The sequence below is a fragment of the Alligator mississippiensis genome, chromosome 1 (genome assembly GCF_030867095.1).
Source record: "Alligator mississippiensis isolate rAllMis1 chromosome 1, rAllMis1, whole genome shotgun sequence".
Classification (NCBI taxonomy): domain Eukaryota; kingdom Metazoa; phylum Chordata; order Crocodylia; family Alligatoridae; genus Alligator; species Alligator mississippiensis.
In genome coordinates, this window is record NC_081824.1 from 356,095,614 (window position 1) to 356,110,951 (window position 15,338).

The following is a 15,338-nucleotide window of genomic DNA, read 5'->3' on the forward strand; positions in this document are numbered from 1 at the left end:
TTCAAGCGCCTACATTGAACACCTTCAAGAGCAAACTGGATGCTTATCTTGCTGGGATCCTATGACCCCAGCTGACTTCCTGACCTTTGGGCAGGGGGCTGGACTCGATGATCTTCCAAGGTCCCTTCCAGTCCTAATGTTTATGAAATCTATGAAATCGTTACACAATTTCTCCTGCATGCCACCCAGATATGTCTTGCATACCCACAGGGGGATGCATACCAAAGTTTGGGAACTCCTGACCTATTATATCTAGAAAACAAACTAACAAAACTTTAAAAATATTAGAAAATTCTGTTCTCAATACCTGGGGGCCATTTAATGAAAACAATTATAATATTTGTTTTTACTTTCATTACAGACAAAATAATAACATTGGTTTGCTGAAACACTCATAGATCTGAAAGGCACATAAGACATATCCCTGACAGAGCAGTGCTATCCATGAGCTCCTGGGGCTCCAGCCCCACCACCTGTGGACCCTCCTGGCAAACCAGAACTGGTAACTGCACATCATTCAGGGCATCTGGGATGATGAGCAGTGGCTGAACTCATTACAGATGACCTGGGCCACCTTCCAGGAGCTCCCTGACCAGCTCTGCCTGCATCGGAATTGGCAGGCCACCAGCATGCAGCTGGCCCTCCCTGAGGAGACCTGGCTGGCCATCACTGTGCTCAAGCTGGCCACACCTATCAACCTATGTTATGTCAGCTACCTCTTCAGCATGGGCAAGGCCCATGGGAGGCCATCCTGGTGGTCTGAAGTGCCCTTCAGGACATGCTGGGGCACACATTGCTCTGGTTCCACGACCAGCTAGAGGTGGTGGCAGGGTTCCACTCTCTGAGCTGTCCTCAGTGCATTGGGGCTCTGGATGGGACTCACATCCCCATTACCTGCCCACCCTGTGGTGACCACCTGTACTACAGCTGGTGGGGCTTTCATTCCGTCATGATGCAGGCTGTCATAACCACTGGGGTGCCTTCGCCAATGTCCACACCAGCTGGGCTGGCAGCACCAATGATGCCTGCATCTGCTAGAACTCTGCCCTGTGAGACCTGGTAGAGTGGGAGCTTTGTGCTGGGGTACCAGACCTCTAGCTGGATGAGGTGACAGTCCTTCCCCCTCATCGAGAGCCACACCTACTTGCTCCTCCCCAGCTCATGTGGTCCTACACTGGTCAGCTGGACCTCTACCAGGCACCTTTCAACTAGTGCCTGGGCCAGTCCCACATGCTAGTGGAGTGCAACTTTGGCCACCTGAAGAGATGCTGGTGCACCCTCATGCCCACCTCAAGGGTGTGGAGGCCAACATCCCCCAGGTCATCATCATAGCCCCTCCTCCCCAAACAACAGCCCCCATCCCATCCTTCCTCCCAAACAACAGAGCCTCACCACCAACCACCCCATCCATCACCAATAAAGCACTCTCTTCCTCATGCACAATGTACATTTTGCACTGTGTGCCCTCCCAGGGCGAGGGACAGTAGGGTAGGGTTCCTACAGGGCAGAGCCCAGGGACAGACACCCAGCACCTTGGTCTCTGGCCACAGTGCTCTGGGTGTGAGTGCCACAGTGAAGCCAGTAGGAGGGGCCTCATCTGGGGGTGAGGGCAGTTACAGCTTTGCCAGCATGGCTGGCTCCCCCTCCTGCAGCCTGGGGCAAGGGCCAGCATGGCCTGCATACAGTGTTGGCCCCACTGTGGGCAGCTCCTGTTCAGGGGCTGCATGGAGCCGGGGCACGCGTTCCCAGGTGTGGAGGCCAGCTGGCAGGGGACCTAGGGCAGGTGCCAGAGCAGGGAGACCTAACTGCTGTGGACTTGCGGCTAGGCAGTAAGCCAGGGAGCAGGAGGGGCTAGGGCCCAGGGTTGGGCAGCGGGTGGGATAAAGGAGACTGACAGGGCCACAATGGTGTCCAGTACCCAATAGTCCTCTTCCATGGCTGCCACTGCCCTCCTCCAGCATCCTCTCAAGAAGATCAATGTGCCTCTTCTTGAGGGCAAGGAGCCTCTCCCAGAATGCCTGGTTCTCCCAGGCCCTCTCTTGGGCTCTCTCCAGCTTGTGCACAACCCTCTCCCACTCACTCGCAAGGTCCTCTGTGCACCAGACCCATGAGTTCTTCAGCTGCTCCTCTGCCACAGTGACGAGCCAGTCTAGCAGCCAGTTCCAGACCCAGGTCCACCACTGCAATAGCCAGCGCATGCAGAGGGCCCTGGCTGAGGCTGGCCGTGACCCTGAAGGCACATCCCTATGCGCAGCTGGTGAGAACTCTCCTGAATCATCTCCTTCCACTTGCTGTTGATCTCCTACCAGAATTTAGGTGTGGGTTTAGGAATTAAAAGGCACAACTAACATGATCTTCACTGCTCACTAGCTGCAGAAAAAATGCTGGGAACAACATAAACATCTCTACATGGCCTTCCTTGACCTCATGAAAGCCTTCAACTCTGTCAACTGAGAAACACAGTGGAGGAACCTTCTGAAATACAGCTGCCCACCAAAATTTGTCACCATTGTCTTCCTGCTTCATGACAGTATGAGAGTGGTGATTCTCAGTAATGGATCTATCACAGATCCCTTTGGGGTTAAAATGGGAGTTTCATAGTTTCATAGTAGCTAGGGTCACAGGAGGGACCTGATCAGATCATCTAGCCTGACAGGCAGGAATGAATGCTGGGTTCACAAGACCCCAGACAGGTGATCATCCAACCTCCGAGTTAAGCAAGGCTGTTTCATCACTCCAACACACTTCTCAATATTCCTTACAGTGATGCTCCATCTGACCACCAACAAGCTTCCAGTCAGAGTGGTGCTAAACTACTGAATGGATGGTAAGCTACTTAACCCCAGCTAACTCCAAGCCAAAAAACTAAGGCCACCCTGACCTCAATCATGAAGCTCCAGTTTGCTAACGATGCTGTACTGTGTGCTCGCTTGGAAGCAGACATTCAGGCAGTCATCAATGTCTTTACCTAGACATACAAGAATTTTGGACTGATGCTTAACATTAAGAAGACTAAGGTCTTTCATCAACAAGCTCTTAATGAGCAGTTCCCTGCTCCATTAATTCAGATTCACAGTAAGACTCTGGAGAATGTTGAGTACTCCCCATACCTCAGAAGCCATCTATTACAGAAAGCTGATAGCAACAAAGAAATCAATCACCTCAAAAGTGCAAATATAATTTTTGTATGTATGAGAAAACTGATGTTTGAAGATTGTGACATCAAATCCAAAACTAAATTCAAGCAGTTGTGATCCCCACCTTACTGTACGGAGCTGAAACATGGATAACATGCAGGAGACACCTCAAATCACTGGAGAAGTACCATCAACACTGCCTGTGGAAGATCCTTTGAATCCAGTGGGTAAACAGATGCACTAACATTAGCATCCTCTCACAAGAAAACACAATGAGCATCAAAGCAGTGCTCATTTGCCATCAACTTTGCTAGGCTGGTCATGTCATCTTGTTGTCCAACTCCAGACTCCTGAAGCAAATTTTATTCTCTCAGGTCAATCAAGGTGTACACTCAAGAGGACAGCAGAGAAAGCGCTTCAAGGACGTCCTCAAGGCCAATGTGAAAAAATGCAATATTGATATTAACTCATGGGAGACTATTGCCTAGGACCACTTGGAATACAGGAAGAGTCTGCTGCAAGAATCTCAGTACTTTGAAACCTTACAATGACAAGAGGAAATGGAAAAATGGGAGTGGCAGAAATAGTGTCTTGCAGACCGGACCAAGAACCCAGAATGACCCACCCAACACGGAGACATGAGCCCAGGCTGTGACAGTCTGTCAATCCCATATAGGCCTTGGCAGTCATCTCTGGACCCACAGATAAGACAGTCATAGAGGACACTCATCCTTGCTTGTGAGGGATTGCCAATGATGATGAGTAATGGGCAATTCAGCATGGGACTTTTGACTGGGGAGCCAGGTCAGTGCTGAAAATGTTGGAGGAAGGAGAGAGACGGTCTAGCAATGAAAGAAGCAGGGAAAGGATGAATAGAGAAATGTTAGGCCACTTCAGAATGGGGGAAAAAATGCCTGCAGTAGGGAGTGAAGCCAGGGAGGAAGTTTAATATCTGTCATCCTTGAATTAGAGAAGTCCAAGTCAACATTCTGAAATAATTCCTGAATTACAATTCTTATTATTCAATTAAAACAAGTCAATGCCATGACCCACAAATGTGCAAAACGTACGTCTAAAAATTAAGTGGTATTGACTTAAGGAAAGGGGATGGGGGGGGACACACCCCTCCGTATACACACACGCACAAATACTTCACAGCCACTCATCACTTAAAATACTTTTTTTTAACTCTGTAAAGCTTAAAACTAAAACTACATTCCTGAACTAAAACTGACTGCCAAGTCCAAATTGATTTAACTCATACAGCTTAACATCAAATTACAAATCTCTGAAAATAGTATTTCTGCTCACAAAAATTAAGGAAAACCCTCAGGGACTTTTTATGGGCTAGAGGCATCATTATTATCAAACTTCAGTTATTACAGCTGAACTAATGGTAAGAATTCCTCAGAGGAATGTTATGCTTACCTACTTAATGATGATAAACATCCTGGCCCAGATTCTCTTTTCCAGCTAAGCTGCACTTCAGTCAGGACTGGGAGAGAGATGCAAAAATAGATTTATGACATTATGGCCCCTGATACAACTTAGAACTCTCTCACTTTGGTCTTTTTTGGCAGCATATTACAGAGGTAATATGACCACACTTCTTTTTTCCCTTTGCTACACCATTTAGATTGGAATTAGATCTGAGAAGAAGGTGGCAAAAAGGGAATGTTGGGAATGCCCCTCCACTAGTTCATCCCAAGGGAAGTTTGGCCTGACATTTGCGTCTTTTGAAAACCACATACACAACTTTGTCAGAACTTCCTGAATTCAGAAAATTGATTATAATCGGTATATACACAACATGTATGCAAAAGGTATCTATCCTCATGATCACATAAATATAGGACAAAAATTAACAGACATAATTGTACTAATCATTTCTTATTTCTAGTATATATTGTCAGAGAAATTGTCTATAAAACAGTTAGAAGTTAGCGGGTTTGATTTCCTCAAGTGTTCATTTTCTGTAAAACGTCTTGCTCCAGTGTTAATCAGAAGTTTAGGAATAATTAGATTGGTCTATTAAATCACTAATGCTCTTTAAATAAATCTCCTAATTAGCACACATTGCACATTTATCTACAAACTTCCATGTGACACACTTCCCAAATTTGCTGTTTCTAGGTAACATCTAGGCCTACTTCTTCTTATAGCAAAAAACAGATGAGAAGCCAACATCTCCAGGCATCTAAGATGGAAGTTCTTGTAGTATATGCTTGGAACAGCAGTTCCAATGCACCCTCCATTCTGACCCTAACCCAAGAGCCAAAAAAAATGGGACATGGTTGGCAAGAAGCCTCTGCATCCATCTGATCTGTACCAGCCAAGTGCTCTTTAGAGCCACAACATAGCTACACAAAAGGCAGGGGGCAAGTGAAAAGGACCAGAATCTTCATTTACAGAACTTTGAAAATATTATAAAATTATATTTTTTTATAAAAAAGGAAAAATAAAGAAACTAAGGGGAGGGAGTAAAAGGAGGATAAAGAAAGCAGAAGAGAAAGAGTGAGAGATACAAAAGAGCTAAAAGCCTGTCGGTCAAGACATTTGACTCAGATGTTGACGACACAAATGCAAGTCAGTGATCTTCTCAATTTGGAGCATCTGCATGACGGGACGGATATGTTATCTGCAATTCTCTCCCTCCCTTGTTTTGATTAGAAATTCCATCATGAAGCTGAGAAATCCGTCCTAACAAAAAGTCAATCAAAACTAGTATGTTTCCATTAAAAGTTTTGGCTTAGATAAATACACATTATCTTACCAAAAATAATTGTTGAAACTTTTTCAAAGCTCTCGTCCTGACATGTTTGTTTATTTCTTAGCATGCCATTGGAATATATATGCCATATTGTGTAGGTATTTCTATTTTACCTTCAAACTTTGTTTCAATGTGTTATAAATTTTACAAGAATACTTCATGTTGCTTTGAAATTATGATACTATTTTAAGGAACATTATGCTAGACTGAAATAGAACAGTGATTTCTAACTAGCATAGTGAGACATCACCATGTGTTGGTCAACCAGTTGCTTCATACAAATATAAAATATTCAGATAACAAGAAACCTCAAGCTATATTTGATTTATACTGTACTGCTTAATTTGCTATTATACAGAAGACACATTGTACAATCATATTTGAGTCTGTCCCACAGTTGGCCCAAAGGGTGTCTTTACTCATTAGTGTTCAGCACGATACATAAATCCAACGTGTTGTTTTCAAACATATTGTTAGAATTTTCAAACCTCCTTCCTCAGTTACTGTATAATCACACTAACCAGACAAAGTTCACTTTTATTACCAAGAATGACTACAGTGGGGAGAGTACCTGGGTATTACAATCATGAAATCCATGGTCTACGCCCCAGTTCTAGCTGTAACCTAGTCTGTCACTTTACTTCCCTCTGTGTCTGCTTGCCCTCCAACCCCCTGTCTCTTTGACCCTTATACTGTAAACTCTTTGGGGCAGAGACTCTCTTTTATTATTTTTAAATACTTAATACTCCAGTCTCAGTTGGGATTTCTGGGGAACACAAATAAAACCACACCACAGCCCAGAAGTAAAAGCTCATCCTTACATACCACTCGAATCCCATTCTGTGAGATGGTTTCTCACTCTCTCTGCCAGAATGGATAGGACTGTAATCTGGATACTTAGTTTGTGAGGAAAAACACTCTTCAGCAAGCATCCTTTCACCCCTGGGGAAACTATAGACAGCAGTGATGGGAGTCTGAAAGGAGTCCTGTTTAAATCCTTTTTCAGGAAAAGTAAGTTGCCATAGCTCCAGACCCATCAGGAGATGGGGTAAGCAAACCAAGAGTAAATGTTGGCTCATTCCCCAAATCAAATCAAATAACTATTAATCAAAGCTATGGCTTCTTACTAGACTAGAACCCAGGAGTCCCTAAATTGGGAATGCCATGTTCAGGGGACACTGGATGCTCCCCTATCCTGGAGAGGATGCATATAATAATAATAATAAATAATAGTAACAACCTCTTTTCTCATAGAATGGCTTGAAAGTTATAACCTACTCATAATTCTTCTACAGCCAGGAATTCTGATATCTTCCAAAAAGTTTTCCCTCTGAACTGGAACAAAACTAGACATCTTGGCTGTGACATGACAACAACCTGACATTTTGGAGGGGGGGGGAAGGGAATCTAAAAATGTCTATTTGAAATTAAATTAAATGAGGTAACTGGCTGCTTCCAATGGCATCCTCAGGGTACTCTGACTCTAGGGAACTCCTCAAGGCTGTTCTCAAGGAGCTGAGGCAGCGAAGGAGTTTCCCTGCCATAAAGCCTTGAGATTTACCAAAGAGGCCAGGCTCCATGAAGCCCTTAAGCTGGGGCTCCAAGGACTTCTAGGCTTCCTGCTGTGGAGCTGGGACTCTAGACCCTTTTGGGTCTAGTCCTTGCTACACCCAGGTTTTTCTGACATTAGCAATAGGGAGTGTGAACACCCTGGAGTCCTCAACTCTGAAACAGTCAGCACTGTGAGGCTGTCCAGCAACCCCAGCCCAGGAAAGACAGGTCAACCTTGCTTGCAAGCTGGTTCCTCTCAGAAAACCATCTGACTGATAGGGCTTCCCTGGGAGCCTGCCTGCATGCGACTGGGTCCTGGAGCTCTTAACCCCTTGACTGTCCCCACATTAACACTATCAAGTGGTTTGAAGCACTCATTATGAGGCTCAAAGTTATGCCACTCCAGGGCAGAATTATCTCTGATCAGCACTACCCAGTTCTGTTCCATTAAACTGTGGCCACTCCTCACAGATTTGCCACCCATGCTGAAGTCCTCCAGTATCCCAGGATCTTTCACACCCCTGCTCGTAAAGCAGGGGTACAAGCCTGTCCTGCTTCACCATCCCTATAGTAGCAATTTGCCCCTACAGCTCCTCTCCCTGCTGCTGTTCCCCAGGCCTTTAGAGCAGTGACTTTCAACTTTTTTTTCATTTGCAGACCCCTTTGAAAATTTCAAATGGAGGTGCAGGCCCCTCTGAATTGTAAGCATGGGTATTCACATACTTTTGATTGATCACACTCATCTTTTGTGGACCCTACAGACCCCCAGGCATCCGCAGACCACAGGCTGAAAAATACTGATGTAATGGCAAGTCACAGCCGTGCAGGTGGGGGGCACCCAGGGAAGATTTCTAGACTAAGAGCCTGACTGCTCCAAACTCTAAGCTAGCCCTAACCCAGACCAGCATGCATGTGGCTCACAGCACAAGGGATCACAAGGCATTTCCTGGCAGTAAGGGTGCATTTAGACATACCCTTTAATGCACATTAGTCTATTTTAATGTGCATTAAAGCATCACCAAAAAAACACTCTTTTGCTAATGCACGTTTTTGTAGTACTTCACAATGGTGCTCTGATGTGCTGTAAGTACTGCATGTTGGAGCAGACTCAATTCATTGAGTCTGCCGGATTGTGGTAATTACCATGGAGCATGTGTGTGTGTTTGCTCAGCAGTACCGGGCACTTCCGAAAGCACCTGGAGATGTGACATACCCATTCATATACGTAAATGGTGAAATGTGTGTTAGCACTGAGGAAATGGCGGTGATGTGCGTTTGAACTAAAACACATTGAAGGTGTTTTAGTTCAAAAGTGTGCCGCCGCCATTTTCTCACTGCTGGTGTGCATTTTACCATTTGTGCAAATGCATGTGACACATCGCCGAGCACCTCAGCTCATGCAGGATCTCAGAGCAGACAAATGCACGTGTATGAATAACCATTGGTGCCAGTGCTGTATTAATGAAGTTTGGCGCCCAGGGCAAAGCCCGCAGTGGCAGCCTGCCCTTGCCCAACGCACAGATCCAGGGGACACACATCCCGCCATGCTTGCCTGGGAGTGCACACCTCCCCCTGTCCCCGCTCCCCCTCAAAGGAACAGCTCGTGGCTCCATCCCCCAAGGGGCCGTTGGCGCCCCTTCACTTCGGCGGTTGCCCTGCTCTTGCTACAGCACCGACTGGCATTAGATTTCAAGCACACCAATGAATGTGTAGGTGCGTCCCGAAAGGCTGTGCATCTGAGACCCATGCCTGGCCAGGCAAGGCAGCAGGGGCACTGGCACGGGTCTGCCAGCCTCTCCTGGCACCACTCCACTGCTGCCACCCAGGCGCTCGGGGCTCCAGCTGCCCAGGGCACGGCCACACAAAGGGACCAGCTGTGTCAGCCCATTTTGCTGCTACCTCCATCCCTTCCGACCCCGTGCCACAGCCGCTCCCGCTCCCTCCCCTGGTTAGCCTCCCCCCATCCCAGCCGGGTCTCCCTGAGCGCAAGGCAGGCGAAGGTGTCCCGGGCCTCCTCCCAGCTTACCTCCGGGCTAGAGAAGAGGCACTTGGCGGCGAGAGGGGTCCTGCCGGCGCCCCCGGAGCGAGCCCGCGGCGCGGATGCGGCACAGCTGCCCGGGCACCGGCCACCAGCTGCTCGCGCCAGCCCCCGGCTCCTGCCTCGCCGGGCTGCTCCGACTTGCCTCCCGCGGCTGCCAGGGGAGGCAGAAAGCCACGGTGGGAAGGGCGGGGAGGGAGGAGCTGTGGATGCAGACAGATTGCCGGCAGTTTAATCACTGCCTGCTCCGGCCGAGCTGCCGGACGCGGGCCCCGAAACGCCCCACGGGCTGCTGCGTGGACGCGGAGCCGGGCAGCACCAGGGGGCGCGGGGCTGGACACTCACTCCTTCGCCCCGCGCCAGGTAGCAGGCAGGAGTGCTGCACACACACGGCAGCGCTGGGCTGGACGTATCGATTTCAGTCCCTCGCTTTCTCTGTGTCTCACACACACGCACACACACAGCCCCAGACAGACACCTCCCCACGCACACACACGCGCGCTCTCTCTCTCACCCCCCACCCCCCCATAGACGGGCCCTGTCTCTCTCTCTCACTCACCCAGACACGGACACACCTACCCCATACACAGACACACACACCCTGTCTCTCTCTCACATACACACACCCCCCCCCCCCGGACTGACACAGCCACACCGCCCAAAAAACACAAACACACCACCAAACACACACCCATCGACACATGCACACACCCTGTCTCTCTCTCTCTCTCTCTCACACACACACACCCCTAGACTGGCACAGCCCCCCCCAAAAAACACAAACACACCACCAAACACACACACACACCCATAGATGGATGCACACACCCTGTCTCTCTCTCTCTCACCCCCCCAAACACTGACACCAACACCCCCATAAACAAATGCACACACCTTGTCTCTCTCTCTCTCTCTCACCCCCCCAGACACAAGCACACACAAACACACCTACCCCATACACAGACACACACCCATAGACAGATGCACATGCCCTGTCTCTCTCTCTTTCTCACACACACCCCCCCTAGACTGACACAGCCACACACACCCAGAAACACAAACACCCCCTCCACTTCCTCCCAGAGACACCCCCCCATAGATGGATGCACACACCCTGTCTCTCTCACATGCACACACACACCCAGACACAAACACACCCAGACACACCTACCCCATACACAGACACAAACCCCCATACACAGATGCACATACCTCCTGTCTCTCACATACACATCCAAACACAAACACACACAGAGACACACACCCCATAGACAGATGCACACACCCTGTCTCTCTCTCACACCCCCCCATACAGAAACATACGCAGACACATCCACCCCACACCCACCCACCCACACACACACACAGACACCCCCACCCACAGACAGATGAACAAACCCACGCACACACCCACACACACACTTGCTCTGCTTTCCCTTTATCCAAACTTGCAAGGCAAGTCAGCAAGGTTTTTTTTCCCCAAACTTCCTTCTCTGGTATTTTCCCCTCCCATAAACTGTTTGAAGGGGCAAAAAGGAGAGGGAGAGAGGAAAAAATGTTCAGATTAAAGTAGTCTGGTTGCTATTCCGTACAACAAAGAGCTGCCTGAATCCCTGCTGGCAGATAATGCCAAACAATAGAGAAGCACCGGGAATGTCACATTTGTCACCCAATGAGATGGAGTAAAAAATAAAATCACTTCTTAAAAAATACACAGTTACGAAAAAATAGCAGAGTGGGTACATGTCTTTCCACCCACATACTATAAGCAGCATGCTGATGCCTACTGCCTTACTGGCACATTTGCTGGCAGACTATGCAGAAATCTTGGGAAAAAAACCAGCAACAAAAAACTCTGCTTACAAGCATGACAAATGGCTAAGGTGGCTTTTGGCAGATAGTGACCATCTCTTTGCAGTTCACTTGATTTTTCCAAGGCATTTTTTGATTTTACCGTACCTTGGCTAGACTGCTTTATCAGTCAGAGTCAGTTGAAATCATGGATTTATCTTAATTGCTCGTGTTACTTAGATTTTCTAGGAGGAGCTCTGATTTACATTCTAAGCATAGACCTCATGGGTTCTCCAGGCCAGTGACCTCATAAGCTTTGGCGCATTATCATTTAATATATCAGTAGCAACCCCGGCTGAGATAGAAAACATGACAGCTATTAATGTTGTGATCCTTAACATATGTGACAGCCCACTTCACTTTATTCACAGGAGTGCTGTTAAAAGTCCATGGGACAAATGTGTGCAAATTTAAGGAAAGAAGAATGTCTGTGGAAGTGCGAAGACTTTATAAAAGTCTAAAATAAACATCAATTAATTTAATGGATCTTTCTGCTTTTTTGTAAGCAAAAAAGCAAAACAGCGCTAGCCTCATTAAATTTTTTCATATACATGTAGAACTGTTTTGCTTCACCTCTTGTTTTGGAAACTACACATTGTTGTGAGAATGTACAGTTTGATTGTGTTGAATTTGATATCAGTACTCATGGATACTGGTATTTTATCATAATTCTATTAGAAATTCAAAGTATTACATAACCTCTGCATGGGTCTCAAAGTGGTCTACCTGTGTTTATATCATTTAAACAGCTGTGGCATGTACCCGTTCTAGTCAAAGGGAAACTGCTGTTCATGAAGACATAACCAGTTAACTTTAAACTAGCTAACATGAGTAACAATATCAGTCAATGTAAGCTTTCATAGAATGAAGTTCAGCACAGGCTGCAAAACTTTAGAAGTGGAGATGGTTCATTCCTCCTGAGCTCCATGCTGCTGTAGATACACTGCAATGAGTATCCAGTTTAGAGCTAGCTTGAAGATGCTTCCTGAAGCTGCAATCACATCTTTGACTTCCATACAGACCTATCACATGAATTTAATATTAATATTATACCCATTTTATAAATGAGCAAAATGGTGGAACAAAAGAAATTGAAGCATAGGTCCACAAAGGACTCAGGTGCCATGATACTCACAGAGCTAAACTTTTAGGCACCCAGCTACCACAGCAGATTCTGCAGCTCCCATACACATGGACAAGATTTATTTTTCTTAGCAGTGGGACTCAGTCTACTGCCACTATGATGTAAACATACCCTAAGATAGGTGCCTAAGATCCCAATGCAATGCATGTGCAGAGGTAATTGCATCCAGATGGGAGACAAGAAAGTCAGCATGCTGAACAGGCCTAAGCTATAAATATGAAATGCTGAGGAGTGAGGTGTTTTATAAATTCTGTCCCTTTCCAGGGCTTTAGTGCTTTATGCTGGAGGGAGGTGTCACCCTCTATGCAAGATTCTCAGTGCTGAATGCTCTCCTTTGCCTAATCTCTTTCTTTCAAGAACCATGCAGTCACTTCTTTCCAGTAGTGTAACCAAAGGTGGGCAACCAGGATACCAACCCCAGACACCAATTTGAAGGGTGTGCAAGACTGGTGGTTACCACTGATGCTGTATCCTAGTTGCCACCGGGCACAGAAATTGCTTGCTACACCTCTGCTCCCTTTTTTCCAAAACACAAGTGATAAGCATGGGCTGCTGCCACTGCTCACCTTATGAAACAGGTCAGTGGATAGACACATATCTGTAAGTGGTTCTGGGGCTCCCCCCAGGTTATCTTGGGACAGCAGCAATAAGAAGTGTGTCACCCTTTTATGTGCCCAGAGACCTAAATAGAGTGGGAGAGGGTGACATGGGAAGGAAGGAGAGTGCCACTGAGCACAGGGGGGAAAGGAGGGGGCTGCTGAGACCAAAACAGTTTTGACCCGCTTTAGGGACTTCAAAAAAGTTCCCAGCTACTTCTACCATGGCACTTGGACTCTGTAGGGAACCCAGGTGTCCAGATCTGTGGGGACAATTGTTTCCTTCTCACTGGCTGAATAACTATTCACGTCATACAAAATGTGATATATCTTTGTATGTAATGTGACTTTTTACTTCACTTCCAGCAAGCAGGTGAAAATGAAATAAAGTCCTAGCACAGATAAGAATTTAAATAGAATTATACTCAGTAGGTGGACAATATTCCATTATAGTGGCAATATTGTTCCTGTTCCTAAAGCTGATACTTTTATTTGACTCATAATACAAATGGCCAATTGGTCAGTGGCCATAACATCTAGAATTTTTGCAGATATCAAATTGTGCAGCATTGAATATTTTGCTAAAATCAGAACACGCTGTGTCTTTTGCAACCCTACCAGATAGCAGACAATGAAATAAGATAACCTAAACCTAAAATATAACTCTGAGATTGGCAATGGCAAGTGTAGAACTACATTTCTTCAATATGATTGCTAAATAGTTATCAATTTGGGATAAAACATTTGTAACAGTGAACTGGGATTACTCAGTTTTTTTAACTTCATGCATTCTCATTGGACTCCAGTATAACCACAGTTCAGGGTTAGCATTCCTAATCAATGTGCAATCTACAATGGATACAACTGCAAATGTATACCTACTCTCTTAGTGACAGTTATGAATCTAAACTATTATCTTGCTTAGGACCTATCCCATGCAGAGACACACAGGAATTCTCCTGGCTTGTCACCTGTAACATGCCAATTACACACAAGCTCAGAAGATAGAACTGTGAAGTTTAAGAAAGTCAACAGTGATGGAAAATAACATTTTTCAGTAACATATGTTCTTCAGGAGGAATGAAGTTTAAGTTGCATACAGTTGATATAAACTGCATTATATTGCTGCTGAGGCTCAGAGACTGCTACTTTGACAGTAAGATGATTTCCTTTTCCCCTTCAAGCTTGTGGTTATTTCCAGTCCCTACTTATATGTCCAAATGATTGAACATTTAAAAAAAAAGTGGCATTAGACATCATCTCTTGATATTCTTTATTACCAAGTGAGTGGTTCTCATTATAAAGACTCTCCTCACTAGGAGTCACTGGTTATGTCTACACGTTCATTGATGTGCCATAGTTACTGTGCATTAAGTTTAGTACTTGGATAATCAATGCACTAAACCAACTGATACTAAATCAATGCACAGTAGCACGTGCTACTGAGCAGTAGCACTGGTACACAGGTTGTTAGTGATGTTTACTGTGCAGCAGCCTAATGTTCCTGCACAGCAGTGTCTTAGCATAGTTTTTGCCCAGCATGTTAGTGCACAGTGTTATAAGCAGGGATCCTGATTTTCTCTGAAAAAAAAAAATCCCCAATTTTCAGATTAAAAAAAAGTAACCCAAAATCCACATTTTTCCGTGATTAAAACAAAACACCACTATATATATATATGTATTCACTATATATATGTAATTGTGGAAAAAAAAATGGATTTGGGGTTCATAGATTTCATAGACATTAGGGCTGGAAGGGACCTCGGAAGATCAGAAGATCATCGAGTCCAGCACCCTGCCCCAGGGGCAGGAAGTCAGCAGGGGACATAGGATCCCAGCAAGATAATCATCCAAATGTCTCTTGAAGGCATTCAAGGTAAGTGCTTGAACCACCTCTGGCAGCAGTCTATTCCAAACCTTGAGGGCTCTGACAGTAAAGAAGTTCTTCCTTATGCCCAGCCTGAAACAGTCATGAAGGAGTTTGTGACCGTTTGACCTTGTCATCCCCTGGGGCGCTCTGGTGAACAGACGTTCCCCCAGATCCTGGTGAACACCCCTGATAAACTTATAGGTGGCCACTAGATCACCCCTGAGCCTGTGCCTTATCAGGCTGAAGAGTCCCATGGATCCCAGCTTCTTATCATAAGGTCTGTTTTCCTGACCTCTGATCATGTGCATGGCTCTCCTCTGAACTCTCTCAAGCTTCTCCACATCCTTTTTGAATTGTGGAGCCCAAAACTGGATGCAGTAC

The 15,338-nt window shown here is 46.1% G+C and overlaps 1 protein-coding gene across 3 annotated transcripts in view; it reads right to left on the reverse strand.

Moving 5' to 3' along the window:
• The window catches only part of MYO16 (myosin XVI), a 662,110-nt gene extending 652,164 nt beyond the window's left edge, over positions 1 to 9,946 (reverse strand). For all 3 annotated transcript variants that reach the window (XM_059721092.1, XM_059721091.1, XM_059721093.1), the window contains exon 1: positions 9,485 to 9,946. The gene's annotated coding sequence lies outside the window, so the exon portion shown is untranslated. The remainder of the gene's footprint in view (positions 1 to 9,484) is intronic.
• Positions 9,947 to 15,338: the final 5,392 nt, after the last annotated feature.